General features: G+C 43.1%; 2 protein-coding genes across 12 annotated transcripts in view; one reads left to right on the forward strand and one right to left on the reverse strand.

The window, feature by feature from the left end:
- The window catches only part of LOC147757548 (uncharacterized), a 145,123-nt gene that overhangs the window by 38,067 nt on the left and 86,822 nt on the right, over window positions 1-20,234 (reverse strand). For 2 of the 11 annotated variants that reach the window (XR_015321909.1, XM_086981081.1), the window contains exon 1: window positions 10,299-13,277. The exons of 7 other annotated variants lie outside the window; for them this stretch is intronic. The gene's annotated coding sequence lies outside the window, so the exon portion shown is untranslated. Of the gene's footprint in view, window positions 1-8,124; window positions 8,478-10,298; window positions 13,278-20,234 lie in introns of those variants that run through there. 2 more of the 11 variants (XR_015321912.1, XR_015321911.1) reach the window with 2 other exon arrangements.
- Window positions 1-20,234, forward strand: part of LOC147757549 (uncharacterized) — a 69,387-nt gene that overhangs the window by 26,793 nt on the left and 22,360 nt on the right. The window lies entirely within an intron of this gene.

The following is a 20,234-nucleotide window of genomic DNA, read 5'->3' on the forward strand; positions in this document are numbered from 1 at the left end:
TATAATATAATGCTAAAGTTAATTAAAGTTAGAGGTAGAATTGTTAACTTATATATATATATAAGTTAACAATTCTACCTCTAACTTTAATTAACTTTAGCATTTAGACCGGAATAATATCGAAGGACCTATGTGATTTCACTTTTTTTCTTTAATTCGTCCATCTGTACAGCCAGCGGCCTGGTGTCATCGTTGTAAAATATTAACCCCATTTGAATCATCGTTATCTACTTAGTCTGGTCTTTGGCATATGGGTAGCTAGTAATCGATTTATCTTTACCACTCCTGCATCAATTATAAGCCTCATGCAGGCTTCAACTGTGGACTCAATTTTCCATTTGCCCCTCGTGAAACCACAGGTGGCCGCTACCGTACGGCAGTCGTTACGGTCATCGTTATTAACACCATCATGGCGGTCCAATCAATACAGTTCCAATGCAAGATAACGAAGTATAGCATCATGAAGTGAATACTATTCTTCAACTTCGTGGCGCATCCTAGCGACAAGCGCTACTTGCAGCAAAGGGTACTGGCCATATTACCAATGCTTGTACGGATCATCGTCGGAGGATAGGCGAGTGATGGACTGTATATATAGTTTTAAGTGACAGGGCAGGCACCTGAACCAATCGAACCGGTTTCGACGCTATACGATTTGTCGCCGTTATTACGTGCCCATGAATGCTCTTGTTTCCTTTTCATTACTTCACTTCAGTAAGCTGGCGTACGAGCAGCAAAAATAGCTGCTAATGCGTTCATTGAAGTAATGTACGTATAGGCGCCTTTGGTGATATTTTCGAATCGACTGCTGACTCCCTTTGTCGTTTGTCGTCTTCGTCACGTTAGAGATGAAGATTCGAGCTGTTTTGTGTGTTGTTTATTATGTAGATTTTTTTATTGCTGACAATCGCATCTAATATTTAGGATAATTCGCAGGACGAGCTTTTTTCGTGCGGCCTGGTCCGTGTCGCTGATGCGCGTTTCTTTGAGTAAATTAAAATAACGGCCGAGAGTATGCTGTTTTCGCTGGTCGAAATTTCAGCGATGGCAGATGTTCGCTTTAGCATATAGTTACCATGTTGCTGTTAGAAAAAAAAGCCAAACACGTAGCTACGCGGAACTCCAGTGCTCCATAAGCTTATAGCAGCTAATAGCTAGCACGCATTAAGCGCGTTTGCAATTTTACCTCGTTCCCTTTACTACCCCCAAAAAAAAACTCAATAAGCGCATTATTTGTTCTCCATAAAAGTAAGTGAACGTCACCAATTTTAGCCAAGATGGACTCGGACTTTCGCACAGAAACCCTTCAAATAGTGGGTGGTTTCTTTTTTGTCCTGTTTGTAGTGTAATGTTGATAGGAAAAATGCTATGCCAACAAAAAAAAAGGTCAGATATATGGAAATAAGTCGCTAACTATATGATAGAGGCTAGAGACATGGAAGAAGCCAAACAAGTTGATTAGCGTAGGCACTGAGCTGTGCGGATGCAAAATCAAAGCGATAGTTCTCAATAGACCGACTGATGGACGCCGAGATTTTCTAACGATGTCGACATGATACCAGCGCCGATGACGACATCGCTAGGAAAACGTACAGTTTCAGCTATTAGCCTTCCGGCCATCTTGGCTTGCAGATACTGGTACAATAGTACGCGCTGCAGATGTTCCCCGGGCAACGGGCTGTGATGCGAACGAATCCCTATCCCTGAAACACCTGCTGCAACATCGCTGAGCCGGTTCTGCGTTCGCGGCCGGGTGCCGACGGCGAAGGACTGCATTCGAACAAATGTCTACAGGCGGACGACAGGTTGATTTGCCAGCAAGCCCATCCGAGGAAAGGAGTAAGTGGAGAATCAACAGAAAAGCGTCTGCTAACGTGCGAGCTGTAGTCAAACTTAACTCCAAGTGACGACAGGAGCAAGCTGGCTGGCTGGCTGGCTGGCTGGCTGGCTGGCTGGTGATCGTAACGGGGTCTGCGACGACTACCCTGCCTGACGATGCGGTGACGACCGATAAGACGCACTACAGATATCCGCCGAGAGACGTAGCTGGAATCTCATTATTCGATAGGCATCGTATTATTTCAAAAATAGTGAATGAACATAACTAGATTATATCTGTTTTATGAGAGCGATGGAACGAGGAAGGTACTAGCCTCAGCTTCTCGAATCGAGCCTTATTCGCAGAATGGATACGGAAGGCTACAGCCTTATAAACCATGATTCTAGAACTATATATATAAGGAAATTCAGACTATATATATCTAGCGGCGCACCTATCCTCGTTCGCCTAACAATTCGACCACTGATCCGACCAATTCCGACAAAAAAAAAAGAACATTGTTATGTGTGATACTGCAACGCGACTGATGGGTATTTTTGACATTTTAAAGTGATTTTCCTGTATTCTGCACGCTATCACACGCAGTGAGTTAATTCACTTCGCTTTTCCCATCCTATTCCCCTGAAAAGCGTCGTATCTAGAAAGATTAACGCATCTGACTGTAATACGCTCATAGACTGCCACCGCATTGGCAGCATGAACCATCCTATCAGACAGGAAAGTGTGGATCCTACGTTTACACAAATCGGTTTATAGCAACGGGGATATGCACAAGCTGTAGTAGCGGCGTCGGCGCCATTGCTACTGGCAGCAGTACCAGTGCGATCGTCGCATCAGTGACTTTTGTGACGGTGACGAGGGGCGACTTGCCGCGGATCCAGCCACTATCCGACTGAGGCAGAAGAGTCGCCGCGTTACGTCCTTCTGACTGCCGCAACGTAGCCATTAGAGCCGCTGATTCTGCAAAGAAAATGAGCTGCAGGTAAACGAGCAGCGGCATGAGGACTTTTCGAAGCGCCGCACATCGCATCCCCGTTAAATCAACATCGCGACTAGGCGTATTTTGATGCCGTATTGCATACATTTGTAGGAATGCTCGTAAGTGGGTTTGCTCAATGGGCGAAAGGTGTTTCATTAACAGCTGCTCGGTCTGCCGCTAGAATTATTATCTTATATATACAAAGTGAATAGTACATGTAGTAGTCGGCAGTTGCCGTAAAGGCACAATGCATTTGCTTTGGTGCCATTACATCTTCGGTTTGGCTGTCTCTGTCTCTTTCTCTCGTTGTCTGTCACCTATCTTTTGTCGCTGTAGACTGAAGTAATAGTCATACCTTTGAATGATAATGGCAATAAGGAGGCTCCCACCTCGTTGATACCGGTGGATGAGCGGGGCGACAGAGGGCATACGTGCGATTAGAAACACGTGCACGACCTACATACACAGGGGTGCACGGACAGGCACAGGTAAATCTGAAGAACTCCGAACAAGGGAAACGGTGCGAAGGAAAAGGAAATTTGAAAAGTATTTGGGAAAACGGGGAAAAAGTTAGCTGACTTCTCTGCTCAACAGCGACCTCTCCTGTTTATTTTGCTGTATGTCATGTATGAAAAATGTTCGTCGCAGCGTTAAAGCCCCGAACGGTTTCTTCATCACCCTATAAGCCTGTGTCAGTCTACAGCAGAGCGTCGGCTAATTTCAGTATGCTCTGTATGGTTAGTTGTCCTGACATTTACTATACTTTGACGAAGAGAGCTAGGCGCAGATCGCTGATGCTAGCGATTCAGGATGGTTGGACATTTTCAAAGACTACGATAAACAGGCAGATCCCAGGATTGTCACAAGAGCGAAGGCTGCCTTTGCCAGCCTACCAATATAGACATTACTTAACACACAGCGAATTTATACGTAATATGCGCTCATGTGATACACGTCCCCGCACCACTCTAATCATCGATAATAGGATAGAGGACTTGCTGGTTAAAGTATTGTCTTTCCTCTTCGGTGAGGTTAGTGAGTTCTGACTAAATAATGCCCTCTTAACCATCGTCATCATGGGTGGGACGCGAAACCCGAAGACTGTGCGAGAGCGATGAAAAAGGACACAGCTCCGTTGATGACACTGCCCAGCGTGATACGGCCCAATCAAAAGTCGATCGTTACTTATCAAGTTTAGCGATCACAATAGAGCTAGCTATTCCCTGATTAGTCGGGCGGCCTTTTGCAGTGATCAATGTAGACACGTATGTATTATATACAGTTCAATGATTTAGGATTTTACTCACGGCGCCGGCGGCCACGATTGTTTGTCCCTGTGCAGATACCTGCAAAATAAGCAGGCAAGATGTTTCAAAGACCTCATTTTGCTGTCCTAGTTTTTTTTGGCATTTTTGGCATTGACGCTAGGGCACATAAGACGATATCATTTATCGGTAATTTACCAGACGGCATGCACGCATATCAAACTGTCGATGAGTGGAACGCTATGTCCACATGAGCCTAACGAGCTATTAGAAAATGGTTGAAACCGTTAACAAGCCAACACTTCAATAACATGTTTTCTATTTTGAAAAAATACATTTTTAAGTGCTGTCAACAGAGTGAATTGTCAGCCCAAGTTTCGATACTTTTCCTATCATAGTTGGAGCTGTTTCACGCAATAGCTGTTGTTGTTTTTAATTGTCCACGCTAACAACTGGTCGGCCGCGTCCCACGCTTTGGATCAGCGATATGATGTACACTAGACATAATGATCATGTATCTCTATCTGGGCCATAAACGCATATGCTTATTAAAAGTGGGCATAGTTTCTTTTTACTTGAGTTCGTTGAATTAACTTACAAAGTTGATCTATTATCCGGATTAGGATAGGTCCTATTGGCGTTCGTGCGATTCCGCATTGGATATAGATACCAACGCCATATAATTACTATATCTTATAAACATTTATGCGTGTGATGGGTTGGCATTGAAAAGTTTTCCGCGAGGCGCGAGGATGGTGGAGGTGAGGGGTTGAGTGGCTGTGTGTACATAGGCAGGCAAAGCTTTTATTTTGGCCAACGCCGTTGAATGGCAGTTTTTCCGGCTCGACTCACCGGGATTATGATGACATTCAATGCTGCTGATGATCTTGTTGATGTCCACTGACGATGATGCAAATCGTCAACGGCCGCAATCGTTAGATATTTTTTACCAACGGATTCCGGCAAGCAGAGCAATTCTGAGAGCAGATCGAGTCACAGCCCCCCTCCCCAAAAAAAAAACAAGAATACTATAAAAATAGCCGCATGAGTGAAAGCGGCTGGAAGGCATTACTCTATTTTAGATATTCGAAAGCTGTACCGCGCTAGCAGTTTCTTCCATGACTACGCAATCAGTCTGGCATCATCTGGCCAGTGCCGGAGAGGCTATCGCTAATAGCCACCTTTCTCGAACTCGGCTCGGTTGGTTGACCGGCGGCTGGACTGAATATTAACTGTCTCGTCCCGCGGTCGCGCTACCACCTCCGCTAGCACCACTGCATTGTATGTAACATATCGAATTTTGGCGTTTCAGTGACCCCTCTGTAATTCAACTTTTATGTTTGTTGATGCTGTATCGTCGGCTTCGTTGAAGTTATGCAGATATCTAAGCGGGTAACAGATGTCGAGGAGATTTAGACGCAGAAGTCATCCGTCAACTTAGCTAACCGCTCACAACAGTTGCCATTGCCAGAAACGAAGTGCACGTTGCTCAAAGATGAACAGGCTTTTCGGGAAGATTGGGGGACAATTGCTGCGTCGCTGATCGTAATAATGGCGACAGCGGTGAAGCTTGTCGTGGCGACTTCAGATGCGGAGGGTTTGGGGGAAGCGCTGGATGGGGGTGTAATTACGACAAAATCTGGCTGGCCGAGCTAACGAGCGAACGAATAGAATTAGAGATAACAATAATGTGTTTTTGTGTGTATATATACATATAGTTAGAATGGGAACGATAAGGAGATCATTAAACATGGCAACGTTACTAATGATCGAACTATCGGACTCCACCTAAACGTCAACGGATTAAAGTAACATAATAGATTTGTTGGTCTTTAGCCAGCCGGCAATTACTGTTCAGCTAGTACTATAACTTTTTACACAGTGTGAAGTTCTTGCCGGTAACTAAATTTCAGCCTGCTTCGATATCAGCCACGTGGACCGTTTACAATTAGTGCTTCCGCCTAAACAAGGATATTTCTTAAGTTTACCGCCTAGCTCTAGTGCACCACGCCGATTATCATTTAATTGATCTGGTTTAACAATGTCCATTTTTGGATTTCGAATAACTTTGCAGTGAAATTTCGTCAGTTGGGCATGATGTTTTATGCAAGTTCACTGATAAGAAGGTAGAGATATAATTCTGCTTATTGACTTATCGAATGAGGACTTCAGAAGTTAGCTAAAATAGGCCTCAATAAGTTACTGATCAAACGTTATAACCCGTAACCAAAAGCATTTATCACTCGATTCTCCAAAAGCCAATTTCTTTTCATCATATCGTATGAGTTACTGGCCTATCATTAACAGACGACTCCGTCGGACATGCGACGCCCAGCTAGATACATTCTAACCTTAACACGTCCATTGACAGAAATTGTTACATTGTACTGCTACGACTACTATTGGCTTAAATTGTAATTGTTGGCCACTATCCATTCGCGATGCGCGTCATATCGGCCCAGACCCGTAAGCAACGCCATCGTCTCATAAACAACCGCCAAGGCTCCCTGCTTTCCTGGGAGTTTGTGTTCGTCCGTTTGTATAGGTCTCTACGCATAGACATACGTATCGTATGTCATTTTCCGAATCTTCATTAACCTCTTGAGTGAATCACTCGTTGAAATGATGGTTGTCGCTATCAGAAAAAATGGGACGGTTCGTCCGCGAGACAAAAGCAGCGGCGGAGATAACCAACGGAGTGAAAGTTGCTTGAGGTCTGCGCAGGGCGCCCAGCTTCTATGTTATGTAATAAAGCGTCTTCGTTGTTAACTGTTGCTTTAATAATGCACAATCTAAAGCAACAAACTACTAAACCAGCCCTGAATATAAAAGCACCGACAATCATGTAGCTGTAGGGGTACATGAATTCGCTGAGTCGTCACCATCCCCCGATAAAACCGCTTTCGAGCCCGTTGCCGATCATCACACGATATCGGAAGAACTGAAGACAGTTTTTCCTGCGCTAAACTAGAAGGTTAACGATTAGAAGAGTTTAAAACCAGTTAAAAAAACGGTATAAGACGTCATTTTCGATTACCCTGAAATATTTAATAAAGCATTTTAGCTTTATCCAGCGTCTATTGGCCGGTACATGTAGGCAGTGCTTTTTTCTTCTCGACTTTTCACATTTCTGCATGTACGTTTCTGCTTCTCAGCGTATCGGCGTATTGAGATTCTTGCCCAACCACTTCTGCATCTATGGGACGTTTAGATGAAATCTCAAGAAACTTAATTGTGCGGCTATCGTTATCGGTAAAAAGATGTTCGTGAATTTGTTTTAGGCCCGTTTTTGAAGACGATTTATCAGTGATTTAAATCATTTGATTCCGAAACTTTAACTAGATCCGTAACTGACGATGCACTATTTCGCTTGGATAGTTTATATCGGTCAGTCTTTCAGTGCATCAAATGTAATGGTTTTTGCCCTCTGAGACGACAAGTAGGCTTGGGAATGTGGGCGATATTTACAGATTTACATAGCACGGAAAAGCGTTTTAGGCCCAGAGGAAAATCTATTTTACTAAAAAATCGTCATGAACTGATTTATGCGTTGACCATCAAAATTTGTGTAGAATCACACATTGTTCCAGATAAATGAGCTTGCTGAATGAGTGGCTTTGTTTCAAATCCGTTCCTATATATATATATATATATATCTTATTAGATTTCGATCGTGCCAAACTTGCATTTATTTTCAGTAATCCGTGTTTTATTATTACGGATTCTCTCTTTTCCTAAATACTCTATATAATGTAACTTGCTAGCTAAGACATTCTGGCACAGATATTGTCTTCGGCAACTTTTTCTAGTGATATGAAGAGATTCTCAGCTTTTGATCACATCGTTCTCCCGTACGGCTTCAGTCTCGCAACGAAGGTGACAACTCGAGCTCTTGCTAACGTTGCTAGAAATGCGAGCTATGCTACAACAGTTATACAACAGCTAATGGAAAACTTACAGAATCGGCGAAAATACCAGAAATTAATTAAAAAAGCCTATATTTAAAATTCTTTTTCCAGTTATAATCCAAGAAAGAAAAATACGCATACCAGTTACTTTTATTTGGCACATAGATCTAGTACTAATCAGCAAGCCGTCGCACATGAAGTCATCTGTATTCCCTTTCCTGGCGCTGGTCATGAAGTGAGCCAGGTAAGCTTCAGTCTTGTTTCGTATTTATTGTGCTTCACATGTCAGTATATGCTCCGCACAAACTTACATATCGTATTCGGTGACCTAAAAACAATAGTTGGTCTCGTGAAAGAAAGCGTACCAAACATAGGTTCTTCGACGTGAAGACTACTACGCTTCGCATCAAGGCGTGTATTTCTCGTATTGGAAATCCAATGGCAGACGAGGGGACCCAGACTTCGGCTCATGAACTCGCCGTTTGCTGGTTCACAAAGAAACAAGTAAACAGCAAATCGTATATAATTCTACAATATCAAACATACACATATAGAAATCAAAGCCGTTTTACGCTGTGAAAACGCTATAAATTTCGTCCAAAAACGCCATGTCTCAATTTGAGTATTTCAACACCTGCTTATGGCTTCACACACTTCAGCATTCACGTGCACCTAAGTTGACTTCATTCGCATCGTTCTATAACTGTGATTAGAAAATAGAATGACTCGTTGTTTTTTTCGTATCAAGGCTTGCAGTCTGACTTTTTCTCTATATCGCGCATCGGTTACCGTTGAAATTTACATCTTACTGGGCCGTAAATTTACGTAATGGGCGGTGTTTTTCATTGTACCACAGTTGATCTAGAATTGTCTTGTAATTAGCACCCAACTGTTTAATCTATATTTGAGTTAACTTCCCTCGGCTGAGTTGTACGAAAACTTCTGTGTAGTGCCGGTATCATGGCACGAATCAAACGCCCCTCCTGCTCCGACGAGATAGATACGTTGAAATGTACGCATATGGTCTTTACTAGTGCCAGATCACCACATGTGATCTTTTTTCTGTATGTAACGTCAAAAAATCAACAGGCTAGCTAATGTTGAAAAGCATACATCTGAATTTCACATTGATACGGATTCAGCTGCTGTAGGCGCTCTCTAATAATAATAATAGATTTTCTATTTTTACACAGAAAACAAGGTATATTTTAGTTAGAATAACATTCAATCAAAGTCATGTATCCTTACGGTATATTTAAGTAGTAGACATTAGCCTATCACACGCCTTTTATTTTCTAGCTGAAAGTTTTCGCCAAAGCATATCTTGCTTCAGTAGAAAAGAAACGTATTTTCATTGGGAGAATCACACGTGATACCTAAAGACGACACCCTGACCTAAACGTATCGAACGTCCAAGATCATCTACTCAAATCTGCTGTATACTTAAAGAAACAGATCATCCAAAAGAAGAAGACTCTTGTGGATCTGAATCAGCCGTTAAGGTTCAGTAGGCATTGTATATTAGGGGCATTATTGCTTCTCATTTACAATAACATATTTTTAACTAACGATTATTTCTCCAAAATTGCAAACAACCGCTGTAACACAGAGTTTTTTTTTTAACATCCCCACGACATAAGCTGCTGGCAGTTTGCAAAAACATTTGTCGCCAGGTGCTGCCGGACTTTTTTAAAACGTGCCCGTTACATCGGGTCATAACTCAGTGGAGTTGTATTTTGCAAATTAGGTGCATAGAAGTATAACAAAGCATTTGTTTGATGTTTCTTTAAGCAACACAAAATTTTTTTAGTTCCTCCTTCAAGCCAAACCTTCCTAATAAAAAGGGATAATTGTATTCCGTTAGAAAAACAAAAAATCTGTCTTCTACCGAGAACGTTACGCCGAATCGTGTCAGAAAGACTTAACAATTATCAAGATCATCATCGTACCCCTTACAATGCTTAGTAAATAATATTAGCAAGACGTACTTGTGTAACAACGAAACGAGCAGCTGATGATTGATACCGAGAAGGTATTATTCTAAATAAGGGAAGCTTTAATACGCCGAAAAGTAAAAATCTTACGATTAAAGTTGTTGGTCGAAATAAACATTTTCGTGGTAGGGGTGCAGTGATTGATCTTAAAACTTCGTCTAAGTAAGTTGCCAACGTCTTTAACAAGTTCACAACAACACACTCCAAGAGTTTTGTCCAATAAATATACGGGTTAAACTTAGGCCAGTGAAATATACTTTCCATAATGATAGAACATAGTAAACTCGTCACTCTGCTCGCAAATGCGCTCACCATTTCGTTGATTTCAATTTGCCTTTTATGGTTCTGTGTGGCATTCGAGAATGCTCATATATATGGTACTTTATTTGGGCACCGTAATCAGCCTCAACATCATCGTCATCGGTTCCCAGTTTCGAGCACGATGTTTATGAGAGTGCAGACTGGAAAAGAGCGACATCATCGAAAGTTAGCCAGTAAATCCGTCACCGAACGTATGTTTTCTCAATGGTCAGCAGTATAACCTAGAGGATGCTTTTCCCGTAGATCAATGTCGTACCGACTGGCGTGTCAATCAGCTAGACCGACGTGTCTCGCTCACTAGGTGTGGGCTGTTGCTTGGGTGTCACGGGTACATTGCGAGTCAGAATGTCTTTACTATTGTCCTGTGCGTCATCACTTGGTAGCTGACTCACGCGCTACTCCTATCGGCACTGTTGCTTCTGTTGCTGTTTCCGGTTACCCCCCCCCTCTCTCTCTCTCTCTCTCTCTCTCTCTCTCTCTCTCTCTCTCTCGATTAAAAGGGTGACTGACGTTGACGCCGATGATGGCGCCGTCGACAACGGAGAGGGAGACTTGCGTCATCCATATGATATGACAGTGCTTACCGGGCCCTAACGATTCTCGTCTGTCAGCTGGCTTTTCTTTTGTTCTAAGAAGAGTGCGAGAAATACGAGAGGGATGCGGATCTTCGCTGGTACCCTCCAATACATTAAGTATGACATAGTACACATGTAACATGTGACTCATTTATCTGCGCATGCGCGCTTGCGTACGAAACAAGGAGGTGCCCCAAAAATCTGCAGGAAGTAACATAGCCAAGTATACATGTGAATTCCTATATACATAAAACGGTTAAATAATCGATAGAAGACGTATGGTCGGGTATCTGATCTGGTTTTTGGCCGTTTGACTGTCGTGTTTACCTCTTACTGTGGCCTTGTTTGTGATGACTTGGCCGCATTGGATTCTTTAGAATGGTAATTATTGAGTTTACATGCACAGTTTACTAACACGGTTGTTTGCTGTGAATATTGATAGTCCCGATTGCCGATACTGTGTACAGCCACCACTTGCAACCTGGACGTCGGCCGGAGCTTAACCAGCACTCAGCTCGATATGTTTCTGTCTCCTCAGGTCAACTGACAAGGGCTAGCTAGAAGTCAGTAGGGCTTTCAACGACATTATGAAGTAGACTATTTCGCTACACATCCTGGCCCCGTTTGCTGAACATTTGTTCGTTCAATGGCTCTTTCCTAAGTAACTGCCCATTCGTAGCTAAGTATAATTATCACTGCAGTATTCATGGAATATCACCAATGATTGTCTCGTAAACCCAGTATTCGGTAAGTGTCACCGCCAGCTGATCGGTCACCTCCTGGAAATTCGACTGACAGGCGATTTCAGAGCCGAGCATTGGATCGGACAAACGACATTCTCAGCTGCAGCAGTGCGACCATCGTCGGAACAGTTCTAACTAGTCGGTCAGATGGACGTAGGATCTGAACGTACAAGATGCAAATAGGTCGGGAGTAAGCCCGAGTCAACTTATAACGTGATATCTGAGTACGTCATCTTAGAAAAATCTCTAAACTATAGAAACAGTTAAGCCGATTTGTATCCAGGGCCCTGTCACAAAACCGGTGTGGTTCGGAATGTACCATCGTTTAGAGTAATAATATTATATTTCTAGTTTGACCGAAAGATCTTGTTCGCTAATAGAACATTGATAATAGTTTAGGTAGTTGTGATATGTTGTTAGATTATTGAAGCTGCTCTATAGAGAGTCTGATGACCAATTCGGAATGTCTAGGAAGTCGCTGAGGGCTGGCATGATATTACGACGCTATTTCTTCTCTTAAATCGTCAGTATTTAACGGCACGCGACATGAAAAATTCTGCGGCTCGAAAACCATTATGTCATAGCGTGATATATATGCACACGTTGTCCTTTAATCTGCCTTCTTGATCGTAACCAGTGAGTAAAAATCGGCAGATATTTATATTGGATGTAGACCACTTCGGCTCTCACCACAGATATCATCTATTAATCACTAGTAGCTCTATAACAGGCCCGATCAAATCCACAACTAGTAATACACTTGAAAAATGAGTAGAAAATCATTGTTTGGCAAGAGCGCCTCAACGCCTCCAGCGCAACCCCAAGGTTAAGAGAACGACGTATGTGGAAGGGAAAGAGGGAGCACCAGTCACAGTGACGTTTAGGTATTTCGGTTATCGAACGAACCAGGATGCACGCCGTCAATCAAGTAGCGCACAGAAACGGACCAATGAAGTGACTGGTCGGTTGTTGACGCTGCTTTTCCATTTTGATCATTAGCTCCATAGCTAATTGACGCCGGCGTCAGGTTAGAGTGTCTACCCAACACGTTTCATCTGCCAATACGTGAGCAGCTACTCCAGTAGCGGAAAAAGTAGCGGTAGTAGAAAAAAAAACAGTAGCGGTAAACGCGTTCTATACGTTTGATAGAAACGTCACGTTTCTGTGCAAACTGAACGACGCGCTCAAAAACGAAGTACTGCCATTGGCTTCGTTATGATTGCTTTTATTATTAACCGATAAAGTCAGATCTGTGAAAGTAATGGTCGCTGACGGTAGACTGAGTTCCGAACAGGGGAGAAAGTCTGAGCACTCATCATATCTGGTGCTGTTGACAGCGCTTCTTAGAACTGGACAGCGTAAGGAAAGCCGTCTTTAGATAGCTAATTCTAATAGATGCGTGTTAGTGTTGTGGGTGGAGTGTATCGTAGATGTTCTCAGTTTTCTAATAATGGTGAAGTTGGAAAAACAATGACGGAGGTCATTTTTCGGCGTCTTTTACTTTCAGCTTAGAACAAAAAAAAAATCGTTTTTATCCACCATTGGGCACCCGTTTTCGGCAATATCTCGAGGCCTTACGTTGCCTTCGATACGGCCACACTCGGTTCTGTGTGGATCGAAAATGAAAACGAGGAGCACCACTTCCGCCAGCTACGATCTCAGCGCTGAGCGACTCGAAAGAAAACATGTGGCTACTTCTGGACATTTTAAAAGTACAGCTGGAAGCACAATATGTTAGAAATGGTTTTCCAGTTGCTACCAAGCTGACTACGCTTGAGTTTGGAGAAGACACGGAGCGCCATGCTAAATACAGCCGCGCGCAAAACTGGCCCCATGGGGCGCAACTATCCATCGACTCGAATCTTTGAGGTGCAACATTGGAGCAGGAATAGGAGCATAAAATCATGAATCATACAGGCTTACGAGCTACACTTCGGTAGGCCGTGACCATAAAGATAAGCGACTGATATAGTGCTTTTTATCTGCCGAACCGGCTGGGTAATGATACTAGTTGATTAGACTTGTTAACGGCAGTACACCCAATTTAATTAACGTCTGGCAATGAAAGTCGTATTCGTACACCGGTGTAGCTGGAATTTCGAAGTGATAGATTGTTGACCGGGTAACAATCAAAGACAAAGTTCATTAATAACGCTTCACCGACAGGACAAGGTTCACCGACGGTTTGAAAATGATTATCTTACATCTGCTAGAGTAGCAGGAGAGTGTAATATAGTAAATCGGAAAGTAAACAGGTGTAAAAAGTACAAGAAACATATTTCGTTTCTGAAAATCGACGATCGTTTTACCTGAAGTAAATGACCTTAAGGTCATTTACTTCAGGTAACGTAAGTTGCGCTAGGTTGGCGTTGGTGCCATTTGGAGATCTGGCAGTAGAAGTTGTAACGAAATTGTTTGAATGTCTTTATTCAGATTCATAATAGAGCGCCTTGAATATGAGTGGAATTCCTGCAAAGATTCGAGATCTTTTATAAATTTATTACGATAAGGCACAAGTGCTGCCCAGGCCCATAAAACAAATTTGTGCTGCTTACGATCAGCATGCGTTTTCAGAAAAAAAAAAAAAAAAAAACGCTGAAAAGATGGTTCTGTCGTATTCGTTCAGGCAATTTGGATGTAAAAGATGCTCCTCGCAGTGGTCGACCAACTTGGGAAAAAAGTTGATGAAATTATTGTGAAAGTTGAACCAGACCGGCATGTGAGTCGCTTTAGTATCGCCAAGGAACTTAATATTCGCCAGCAGAAAGGCTTGAAGGAAGTTGGCCATAAAAGAAAGGTCGATGTCTAGATGCCTCACAAGTTGACGTAAGATAATTTGTTCGATTATAGCTCTATTTGCGAAATTCTACGGAAACGTAGCAAAATTGAGCCATTTCGATCACGGGTAGTGAAAAGTGGATCACATACGATAGTAATGGGTAAATAAAAGAGAACAAAGTATATGTGCGTTAAGATCTGTGGTAAGGCCCAGGCTGACGCTGAGGAACGCGATGCTCTATGGAAACGGAGCGCGCATTATGAGTTACTGCCATATGGAAAAATGATTGATTCGGACCTCTGTTGTCAGTAACTAACGAGATTACAACAATCCATGGAAGGAATCGACAGCAACTAATGAACGAAAAACGCGTGCAGAACCAGACCACATACATTTTTAACTATTCGGCAAGATCTGAGAGGACTTCAACGGGTAATTTTAATGGACCATCAGATGATCGTCTGTTCAGGGGTCTGCAGAGCTCTCCAAAGAATATTAATTTTGCTTCAATGGGCAATGCAAAAATCTCTTCTGGTCACAATTTTTGGCCCAAAAACTATAAAAATTCTATAGTGATGAGATGATTGTGTTACTAGAAAGGAAGGCGGAAGGAAAATGGCGCGTGTTCAATTTGATCATACTGTTTGCAAGCAAAAGGACTTTGGCGTAGGGTCAGCGGTAAATACTTTTCCCATAACCCAATGTATATAACGTATGGCATCTAAATTGAAACTGTTCGTTTTTTAAGCTGTTTCTAAATAAAAACAAACATTTCAATGAAGATGTTGTTCTAGATGTATCTAACGTAGCCACCATCCACCGCAGATCGGCAATATTCTTCCTTTAACTACGAAGAACTTTTTGCGTCGATGTGAGTTACTTAAATTGTCAATAAAATACAAATTGTAACAATTAAGCTGATAACGGGTTGGAAGTTAACGAGTTACAAGAGCACCAAATAGCTAAAGGCCGGTAAAAGTTAGCTGGATAACTTAATTGATAGTTGATGTCTGAGACTGCCATTGATTTGTGTAGGGAAGAAACCCAAGCAGCAAAAATGGTTCGATCGATCTTCCGGCCTCTTAAACTTTCGGTATATTAAGGATGTTTCAGTTTATCTCGAGAAAATGTCTTCAGAAGCCACATAGAAACACTTCGGGCGACAATAGTGGTTGTTCAAAGAGTAATTTTAGCATTTTATCCTGGATAAATAAAAGCATACGTACCCTGTACAAATTGATTGTTTTGGTAAATAGTTCATACACATATATATCCTGCTAAAATATTTAAGTTGGTATCATCTGGAAACTTATTCGAGCCAGATCAAGTGGTATTGTGTATTGAAGATGTTTATTAATCGAACGTATAACACTGCTTGTTTATTAAACAACTCAGCATGCCTCTTTTTTAGTAGGGAATAAAGGACCATGCTTTCTTCCGTCCTTAATTACCTAATTGGCAAATTATATCTGACTAGTATAAATAAAATACAAACAAAGATAATTTATCTCTTTGATACGGTCTTTAGGCCAAAATACCTTCTTCAGACAAAACATCCGGCTTTGATTAACCGATGCTTCTGTCCTTCTTCTCGAATCGCTATTTGTTCAAATCTGACACGTCAAGACAAAGCAAAGACAAATGGGTAGTAAGAATCATCCTCGCATACTTCCGTATCCAGCCAGCTTTTTTTCTAATCCATATGTTGTTGTTATTGTTGGCGGTGTTGACGATAACTCGCTGTCAGATCAACGGCCGACTTGAGACGAACGTTAGTTAAGAACGCCTATACAGATCCACATGAAGGAGCGCGAACTTAAACGATACGCACAACCTGAACGAGTTTACGAAGATGCGCTTTGGGTGACGCTACGACTAGATCATGGTGAGGCATAAGAGGGCAAGGGTGGCTGTAAACGAGAGATAGAGAAAGACAAGATTGTTTGCCCTAAGCGGCAGCGATGGCACCAGCAATATTACTAATGTGTTTGTTAAGTGGAACCGTTGATTCGCTGCTTGGTCGGCAGCCTGGCAGAAAGGTAAACAGGCTAGCCGGCGCCACCCGTTGCCAATAACGCTATCGGCAGTCCGACAAACTCATGCCGCGCGCGTATCTATCTCTCGGCGTCTTCGTCTCGTTCTCTAGTCGACTGCCTGTTCTCTGTCGCTCTGCATAGTTTCTATCGTAGATCTATCGTTCAGTCACCTGCTTTCCCTTTTTCTTTAGTTCCCTCACTCGTTCTCTATGCATTTTGCTTTCTCTCTTTTGTGCCTGTCTGTTCTGAAAAAGAAGGAGAAGCAGCAGCGGCATTGCCGCCAGTCGATCTCAGATTTCTTGTCCCGGGAGCAGCGGTCACAGCAGCCTCAGCGACTGTTACAACGGCGAGCGATTAGAGCAACGGTAATTGTTGACGACGGCCGCAGCAACAACGACATTTCGACCTAGTGAAGACTTTGCTGGTGATGTCCCTGATGGTGATGTTAACGCGGCCGGATATAACCGTCGCTGACGATTTGTTCCCCCTCACCAGCAGCATCAACATTATCACGACGCTGCTAGTTCGCTTGCGATCCGGCCACTACCGCCATTCTGTTAGGCTGCTGCCGCCGCCGCCGTTGTCGCCGGCACCGGCACTCCAGGTCTCGCCCGCCCGCCCGCCCGCCCGCGTCCCGTGACAGTTCGTACGAGAGCGGGCGCCAAGAACAGAGCAAGCGTCAAAGCTTGTGAGACGTGTGTAGGTTGCTGCCGACTAGTTCCTGGTATACGACAGATGAGGCTCGTCGTGTTGCCATTGCTGCTACCACCGCGTCGTTTCCACTATTATGACCGTTTATTAGACGGTCCTCCCTGCTGCTACCGCCGCCATGCTACGCGTCCGGTGCTGAGAGTGATGATGACGGGTTCACTGTAACAGTAGCAGCAGCAAAGGCAAAAACAACAACGGTGGCGGCCACGCCAATGATCTTTGAGGCTGCAACAGCGATCGCCCACAAAGCACTGGCTGCCTGCCTGCCTAGAAGAAGGCTAGAATAAAAATCTCAGTTGTTGAGTGTTTAAACATGACGACGAAAACGGCCGTCGTCATACCGCCGTTACACTAAGTAGAACCGCCGCTATTGCTTTTTGGTGCGATCGCCGCCCCTGGCGTCACGACAATGACCGACAACGACGATGAACAATGACGATAATGGGAATTAACCGCAGTGAGGCAACACGACGCCGGAAGCGACACGAATGTCAAGGTCTACCGGAAAAACTTGAAAAGAATGTTTGTGATGACTGCTAAAAGAACGCTTCGGAAATACTGCGTTGCTGACGCTTGGCGCCAGTTGGCGGTATCGGTCCTAGACGGTGTAAAAGCAATGAGTGGGCTACTTACTAGAGGCCATCATCGAAGGACATGAGTTCTCCGAAAACAGTAAAGAGTTGGATGGCGGTCTGCTTAGCCAGTAACATGGTATCGAGACAATGTAAAAAAGAAGACTGAAGAGTCGATTCTATTATATTATTCTTTATAATATCTCATAATAGTTGGAAAGGGTCAAGATGTAGATGTGAAGCTAAGTATATAGGGTGAGTAGGCAAGCTGAATACCGTGAAGGTTACGGCTTGATACGGGCTGCGGTTTCATGATGTTATTTTAGCCTACTCTACGCTAAGATAATAATACTTCATTTGGTTAAAGTCAACTGGAGTCGAAGAACAAGCTCTTTGATGGTTCCAGCGTTCCCGTTGGTGGCGAGACTGGGCTAAAAGAAGTCGACAGGTAACCTGCTAACTCGAATAGCGTAGGGTGAAATACTGCAACCCATAATTGTATTAGCTGTAGTCATACTAGTAGCTATGCGATATGCTTAAAAGTACCGGTCGACTTTTGCCATCAATGACAGTTAGTCTTAAAGGCAATACGCGCATACAGACCAGAGTTACTGTACTAGCATTCTGGCTGTATACCGTTGCAGTTCCGAGAGCGGAAGTGGCCGTCGGGCCGTCCATAGACGGGTCACAAAGGTGCAGGCCACAGAGGCGTGGTGCCGCCGATGCTACTGCCAGGACCGATAAAGATATCGGACTGAACCTGCGTATTTATACACGTGTCCATAAGCTGTGTGGCAAAAAGAAATGTCTCGCTTTCGAGCTATTTGATGAGTGAGACCACGCTAAGATGAAGGATGCTTTAGACAGAAACACACGGGCAGAGAAAGTGATGTGAGATCACCGGCTTTCTTTAAACTAAACCAAAAAATAGCTACAGATAGATGGCTCTAACGCTGGGGCTAATTTTGCACTTACGCAAACAAAGGGCAAAGATAATATGGAAGGCAAAAAATGAGATACGCATAACAAGGCATGTGTATTAGTTTTATAATCAAGAAGAAACCTATAGAGGGATACCTGCAGTTTTTAAGGGCCTGCGATAGTGACAGTTGTAACTCCTTAGATCTCGTACCTGTATATTTATTTCGAAATGTCCCAACTAGCATAGTACGCCAATCACTCTAGCGTCGCCGGAGTGCAAAAGAGCTACAGTCTGCTTCTGAGAAACCCGTACGCGCCGTAGTGGTTAGCGTTTGAACGTGGCTGGTACCACACAGTAGAAACGGCCTGAGCAACGTGTTCATTCATTCTGGTCAGACGCTGTATATCTATTTTGTCGTTACATTGCTGTGAGTTTATGGAGATGACAAATATTCGGATAAAATTGCATACTGGATTAATATTCAGTCCGCTTATGTCCTGTTGATGTCTGAATAAACAGGTCCCTTCATTTAGAGATGCTGTAAACAAAATATGTACACATTTTAAGCCCCAGCTGAAACTGTGTATAGGCATATTTTAAACAAAGAAGCATTGTTTGTTTCGACGAACGAGGAAGTCTGATTCCTTCCTAAGTCTCTCGGATTGCGTCTCAAATGAATCCGTTTAAATGGAAACACCTGACGCGAATTGCGTCCGACGCAATTTCCCTGTAACTTCAAGGAGTTCTGGTAGGGCCCCGTTCACTGCTGCCGCCGTATTTCCTTTGGCATAAAATATATCAGAGTCACCTAAAAGTCAACCAAAAACAGGTTGATATCTATACAGAACATCAACATAACATATTTGCGAAGCATCTTTACCCGCTTTTACTTCTTTTTCTAGCAGTGAAATAAGTTATGAGAAGGAATACGCATACACTATGCCTCTGAGATAGTCTCAGCTATAGCAACGTCAGGCTTGCTGCATTATATGTTTATTCAACACTTTGCTAAGCAACTTTTATTATGGCAAAAAGTACCCGTCGTGAGCAAATTATAGTAAAATGGTAACAAGCGTTGATGTAAAGAAGCAACCGTTGCTACACATATGTCAAGCCAAACATTTGCCCTTTGTCTGTTATCGAGTGCTGAATAAATACTTCGCATTGCTAAAAGCTGGTGTTTAACAGACATGAATCGCGTATCTGCTCATAACGTACCATCAGGTTCCCATTCAGTCTGAATGTATGTATCATCACTCTAACTTCGTAGAAGTTAGGGTTTATGTCGCTTATTCTCTGTTAGTATTTTTAAATGAACCATTGGTAAATCCCTTTGTTTCTCAAGTCAAACTATAGTCTCGGCTTCCTGATCAATAGCGATGCCTCAGACTAATTAATTTGTTGATAAAATATGAAGGCCTAGGAGGCGCTCAGTGTAGGCTGGACCGAGGCAGTGAAGCTGATTGGTCGCGAAACGTCGTCGCATGAGTGGTACTTCACGCGACGCACAGACAATCATCCTTGTATTAGGTTTGGCGGCCATACACGGTGCAGGACTTTTCTGATATCCACAGATGGACAAACGTAAT

The sequence above is a fragment of the Varroa destructor genome, unplaced genomic scaffold (assembly GCF_002443255.2).
Source record: "Varroa destructor unplaced genomic scaffold, Vdes_3.0 BEIS01000002.1, whole genome shotgun sequence".
Lineage (NCBI taxonomy): Eukaryota > Metazoa > Arthropoda > Arachnida > Mesostigmata > Varroidae > Varroa > Varroa destructor.